Source organism: Pinus tabuliformis, chromosome 9 (assembly GCF_031772625.1).
Source record: "Pinus tabuliformis cultivar Carrire ecotype Pingquan chromosome 9, CPIR1, whole genome shotgun sequence".
Taxonomy (NCBI): Eukaryota; Viridiplantae; Streptophyta; class Pinopsida; order Pinales; family Pinaceae; genus Pinus; species Pinus tabuliformis.
Window position 1 is genome coordinate 536,450,908 of NC_142307.1, and position 7,437 is coordinate 536,458,344.

Genomic DNA, 7,437 nt, shown 5'->3' on the forward strand with positions numbered 1-7,437 from the left:
TATTTTTCAAGTCTGTCTCTATTAGTTTAAATGACGATAACCGTGAAATGAAGTTTCATGGAACCGGAAATCTTGGATTAGAATTTTGTAGAACCCTCCAAATTACTGCGAAATAAACAATAAATATGTAAAATAAAAAATAAGAAAATCCTACCGACATAACAAAGAAAATATTTTTCAAACTCCCTATCTCATCTCACTATTATGGTTGTTCCTTATATTATTCAAAGTTTTTTTGGATATCTACCCATAACACAGGCACAAGGAAGCCAACTGAACATATCATGTAATGACGTTTGGAAAGAATTGATTTAATGAACATATCATGGGATGACGTTGGGAAAAATTGATTTTATGAACCTATCGTGGGATGTCGTTTGGAAAGAATTGATTTAACACTGATGAGAGAATGATGAGTTAGTAGTCAAATGATATTATCATTATGCGTGGAAAATTAAAATATATTTATAAATATGCTTGGAAGATTAAAATATATTTATAAATAAAAAATTAAGATTTACATTGAAAAGATCAACAATTGTTGAGTCATAATTTGTCAAAAGCTATACTTTGATTTCTCAATACCTAATTTGGGAAAAAAAGAACTTGTTGAAAAGATTGATCCATGAAGAAATTGTTGCAAGTAATTTTCATGGATATGATTATAGGTAATTTCCATGGATATGCTTATGAATATCATTTGATCAATTAAAAGAAATTGGGCTTATTACCAAATTATTTTCAAAAATGATTTTATAAAAAGGAAAAGATGGAATACCTAAAATTAGATCCAACTTAGAGGATGAGTTTTCTAACTTTATAATATAAAGTGGGGAAAAACCTGTATATTTTCTTTAAGGAATCATATTAGGCATCACATCAAATAGATCCATCCTCCCTGATTCACTCCAACCAAAGGGATGATATCTTATTATCTTATTAACAAATCCCACCGGACCAGAAGGATCACATCCTATCATCTTATTAACAAATCCTAACCCCAAAGCATGAAAGATTTAACTATAGAAACTTACCCTTAAAGATTTTAAATGTCAAATAGTTACAGAGATGAAGAAAATATTATTATGCCTGAAAAAATTGGGTTTTCTTCTGTGAAATATTTTACATTTCCAAAAAATATAATCCTTTTTCTCAACTTTCACTCTCATACGTTCTTCTGTATTGGTCTTTCCATTATATTTTCTGTATATGGTCAAATATACAAATATATAGATGCGATTATTTCTTCTAATCTCGTCCAGATGCTTCATGTTGTATTTCAGATGCTTCATATTGTATTTCAAGTTCAAGAGAAAAAGATCCCTTCTTATAATAAAGCAAATATAGTTTAAGTACTTCATCTATATGCTCTCGAGGGGGCGAAGTTCTTACGTTTGATGGAAGGATGGGGATGCTTTTTATTAGAAGGATCTGTATGGAGTGATAACCATTCAAGATTTAATATTTCAACTTTGATTATGGTTTTGCGTTAGTTTTTTTAATTTATTAAATTGTTTGTAACATTTAATAAAGTTATTTTGGTTATTGCTTTGGGTTAATTTTGAAATTTATTAATATATTTATAAATGCTTTTTATTATTATTATTGTGTTTTGGGTAATTATGTATTATGTTTTTAGGTGATTAAGATTGGTTTATTAAAATTTATTTATGAATTTTGTATGGAAGGTTTTCGTACTGCATTATATTAGATATTATTTTCGGATTTAAGTGCGTTAAGTAAGTCATTTATCTATGATCATTTCCATGAAAGTCATTTATCTATGATCATTTCCATGAAAGGTAGTCTCAACTGACTAATTTCTCATAAGATGAATGGAAATGGTCATAGATGAATGACTTACTTAATGTCATTCATCTATGATCATTTCCATGAAAAGTGGTTGTAATTGACTAATTTCTCATGAGATGAATGGAAATAGTCATAGAAAAATGACTTACTTAAAGCAGTTGAATCCCAAAATGATATCTAATTTATTTATGAATTTAGTTTTTTTTGTTTAAAAAAACAATATATATATATATATGAATATGATTTTTTTTATAATTTAAAATTATGGTTGAGTTATATCTTTATTCATTTTTTTTTTTTTTTTATGAAATTTTTTTTCTAAACTATTTAAAATATATATTTTTTAAAATTAAATATATCTCATTTATACCCCATTATAAAATATAATTATATATTTTTAACTAAAATATTTATTATTAACTTGAATATATTTTTTTAAATTGATTAAGAATAAAAAAAATACTTTAAAAAATCTTTATAAATGTAAATATTTTTAAAAATTTAAATACTTTAAAAAAAACTCAAAAAAATTGCTTCAAATTAATTAGTTATATGAATTTATATTGATTCATTAATATAATTAATATATTTTTTATCAATATATTATTTATATTTTTAATTTCATATATATAAGTTTGTAACGTAAAATTATATCATAGTTATATCTCAAATTAACATTGGAAGGCTTGAGCAGGAAAATTAAGCAGCAGGTCAGGGACCGTAGAATCAAAGGTCTGAGATTATGGGGGTCAAATTTAATCATCACGCATCAGCAGTTTGTTGATGACTTGATGTTGTTTGGTGAAGCTTCACTTCGAGAGGTAAGGGGATTTAAAAATATCTTGGAAGTTTTTATGACAGCTTCAGGTATGGCAGTTAACAATGATAAATCCTGTACTTTTATTTTTAATTCTCCTGCAGTTGTAAAAGCCCATTTAACTCGAGTGTTAGGTTTTAGACAGGGCGCTTTACCGACAAAATACCTAGGTATTCAGTTAGATAGTAATTCTAGGCGTATAAACACTTGGCAAAATTTGATTGAGAGGATACAGCAAAGATTACATAACTGGTCGTTTAGAGTGTTGAATCTAGCAAGTAGAGTGGTTCTCTTAAAATCAGTGCTACTATCCATTCCTATATACCCATTGTCAATCATGCCTGCCCCTAAGGGAGTGTTCTGTAAATTACGACAAATCCTTGGTAAATTTCTTTGGGGGGGACCAACACAGCAAAGAAAATGGACTTTAGTTTCATGGCAGCAGGTCATCCGGAGGAAAGAGGAAGGGGGCTTAGGTGTTCGAGATTTGGAAATAGTGAATAAGGCTTTAGGGGCGAAGCTATGGTGGAGATGGGTGCAAGGGGGTGCCGATATATGGAAACGTATCTGGAATCAAAAATACAACATGCCAGGTTCGGTGGAAGGCCGCGTCCGGGTACACGAAACTCCAAGAGGATCCCAAATCTGGGAGCTAGCAAGAAGCAACAAAGATATCGTTCGCGAGTATGCGTTCTGGGAAATTAGGGAAGGTAATCTAGCAAGGTTTTGGACGGATGGATGGCAACAACGTGAGAAGTTGCAAAGTAATCCACATTTACAGGACCTTCAAGTAGGTGCGCAACGGGCGGGACTTGAATATGTTCAGGATTACTGGAGAATGCCTAATCCGAATGAGCAGTGGAGGATATGGAAACACCCGACGGAATGGCAGCAGAGAATCAGTCCTGAGACTCAAATATTGTTCATCAGAGAATTGGACTCCAGGAAAATCAAGATCCGTTCAGGTGGTGATATTCTTCGTTGGGGTAAGGCCATGCAAGGTATGTTCACAGTTAAAGAAGCTTATTATAGGCTCACCAGAGAGGATCGACCGGAGGACCAAGTGGATTGGAAAAAATTGTGGGAAGGTAAATGGTGGCCCAAAGTAACTATGTTTGCATGGTTAGTGTGTAGAGAAAGGATATTGACGTGGGACCACATGCAGAAACGCGGGATGATTGGTCCATCGCGGTGTTATCTTTGTAATAATGATATTGAGAACCAGGAGCACTTGCTAAATAGCTGTTTGTATACACAAAGTTTGTGGGAAGAGGTGCGGGTTCTCTTCGGGCAGGTCAATAGGGATCCTCATAGTCTAAGAAATACCATTTTACAATGGGGTACAGGTCATTTCCATAGCAAACTGGTGAGGAGGATATGGAGTTTGGCGCTGGGTTTCGTAATTTGGGAGGTGTGGAAGGAACGTAATCGACGCATTTTTAAAGACCGCAGCTGCCATGTAGCCAGCATATGGGACGTGGTTTGCCGTTCCATTAAAGAGACGATCTTGTCTGAACCTTGGCGGGAGGAGGATTGGCAATTAAACTTGGATGAGCAACGAATTTTATGCCAATTGAGCCTAGACTATACAATGTTGTATCCTAATACTGATAAGCGTAGTCGAGTTACTATCCAGAGCCCAAATCGTTTTAGGTTCCCAATAGATAATTGCATTAAATTATCCTTTGACGGTGCATCAAAGGGTAATCCTGGGGATGCAGGGTGGGGTGGTATCTTCAGGGATAGTGGCGGTATATCGCGTTGGGTATATGTTGAATGGGGTGGTGAAATGTCCAATAATGAAGTGGAACTCTGGGGAATTTTTCATCGTATTCGGATTGCTGCAAGGAATGGTTATTGTAACCTCGCTATTGAAGGTGACTCCCAAATTGTCATTGAAATGTTGAGGAAATTACAGAGAGGCAAAGCCTGGGACCATGTAGCCAAGAGCTGGCGGACGGCTGCAATTATTCAGGATATTGAACACCAAATGAGGAGGATTGACTATATTACAGTCACCCATGTTCTGAGACGAGGTAATAGAGCGGCTGATTATTTGGCAAATTGGGCATGTGGCGGTTCCCATTGTGTATTGGATGGCAGCTGGGTGGCCTTACAGGAGGACATGAGATGGCATGACCTGGCAGTCATATTGCGCCAGGATAATCATGAGGCAAGAGGGGAGGATCGGACCGCCTAAAACACCTTCTCCTGATGATTTCAAATGAATGTGACAACTGTATTTATGGAGACATACGAAGCCTCATTAATAGATATATTGAAAATTTAAAAGGAATCATGAGGCGAGAGGGGAGGATAGGACCGCATAAGTGCCTTCTCCTCATGCTTTCGACTGAATATGATAACCGCATTTATGGTGACAGACGCAGCTTACGGAATACATGTATTGGAAATTTAAATGGGCGGCATCCTTGTATCCATGCATGCGAAGGCCTGCTCATCCCAAGGCTGACGGTAGGGCAGGTACTGAGGTGGGAGCGCGGTGGCGTCAGGAGGGCAGGGCGAGCATCACATCAGGATTTGGGCTATGCAACGTGTAATAATGGGATGGTCTGGAGAATAATTGTTCACAACGTGGGAAGGTGGTCGAGCGAGGTCCTTGTGCTGCATGATCTCTTTCGAAGATGGTATGATAATAGTTGTAGCGACGCAAATTTCTTTCCTGCAGTTAGGCAAGCGAAAGTAAGGGTTTCAGTTGTCCTCTGTACAGGCTCAGAGTGGGTAAGAGAATTGCAGTCACTGAGGAGGTCGTGGGAGACTGCCTGTTTGTGTTACATTGTTTTGTTTACGAGCCCAGAGTGTAAAGGCGGTTGTTTGTAGTGGAAGCAGTGGGTGGATACTATGGATATTAATCTAAACCGATCCGAAGGAAGGCGAACTCGCAGTCAGGGAGCGACGATGGCAGAGAAAGGCAAGCAAGTGGTGGATGAGTCCCTCCCTCCCATTTACTTAGATATCCCTGAAGATTCGGACGAGCTGGAAGTTGATATTCGCGAGTTTCTTGTAGAGGATACTCCCCGCCCCTCCTCTGGTGGGAAAGTTGGTAGGTGGATGAGGCGTTCAGTTCCAGAGGAGGACAAGGAAGATACCGACATCGATTCTGAGGATGATGACGAGGCGGTTGAAGGAAGGAGCAGGCATGGGCGCGGGAGAAGGGGCCGAGGAGGTGTTAGGGGCAGAGGGAGGTATGTAGGGCGAGAAGAGCATCGCGGTTTTGAGGAGGGCTCTGGACGTGCTATTCGTGGTCGGGCCAAGAAGGATATGCGACAGAAGTTACAGGATGCAGAGGCCGCTTATACCAAGGAAACTAATTATAAAATTCGCAGGATAATAGATAAGTTAGAGGAAGAGGCTCTGCAAGATCAATCTGATCCAGAGATGGCTGATTGGGAGAGCTTCTTACCTGACCCTGGACATACAAGAGGACGGATGTCCCTCTATAAGCAGTCACTGCACGTATATTGGGGAATGAAGCGTTTGCTTGCTAAGGCCCTGGAGCAAGTAGCAGTAGAAATGGTGGAGGTCGCACAGGGTATGCCAATGTTCAAAAGAGAATTGAAAAATATACAAATGACCCTTCTAATGCAGGACAGGAAAATGGATCAGCTCATAAAGCTGTTGAAAGATAATGGAATAGCTGTGAAGACAGAAGATGCTGAAAGTAGTTGAAGACATTAACAGGTTTTTACATGGAGTTTTTTGTGCTTTTTCCAGATAGTAGTAGTTTATAGCAGTATAATGGTAGCAGTCTTGAACAATATGGATCTAGCTCTAGTATTGCATAGTCTGTTTTTGGATAGATTAGCGGGATATTTCGTCTGGTTTGAGACACTGATCTTCTATTACTTTTTGATGGCGGTTATATATTTTTAGGAATTCACCCGGTTTCCCTGTTGGGCGGGTGGCAATATGTATATGTACATAGTTTTCAATTTTATTAATAGAATTTTTACTTTAGCTTACAAAAAAAAACATTGCAATAAAACATGAAATTGAATACTGAATTTAACTTCTAAGAGTGATTAATAACACACCCCATTCCATCTGTGCAAAACCCCTTAAACTATTTTAAATAAAATCTGAAAATAAAAATTATTTGTTAAAAATTAAACAGATCTTTAAATTTATATTAATATTATAATTATATTATCAGTAACAAAGTTGGATAAGTTAGTTGTAATAATTAAATACTATGAATCACGAGCAAAAATTCAAATCTGCAAACTGGTTACCACTGCACTCCTCAACTATAGTGAGAGCCAAATATCTAATGATTGTTATTATTATAAGATGGTACTGCCACAATGGGCTACGAAAAGTTTTGAAGACAAGAATCATCGACTGAGACTAAACAACAATAAAAGGACAGGAATACTCGACTGAGACCTACTCGGCACATATATTTCTTTTCGTATATTAAAAGCATTAAAAGCATAACTTAAGTAAGAGATGAAATGGTTATTTTTTTATAATTTTTTTGGTTTAAATTGATCAAAATTGGGTAGACCATGTTACATGCATTTAGTATATTTATTTTTATTCTAAATATATTAAAAACATAATATAGCTAAAACATGTGTCACATGTATTTAGATTCAAATATCTATTTTTATATCAAAAAGTATAATGTAGCTATAACATCAAATAGTTATTTTTTAATATTTTTTATTTTAATTTATTCGAAATTGGATAGAGATTTTTGAGAATCATAAATTTATATTGTTAAATTTACAAAATTTATTTTTCAATTTTCTTTAATATCCTAAATTTATTTATTCAATATAAAC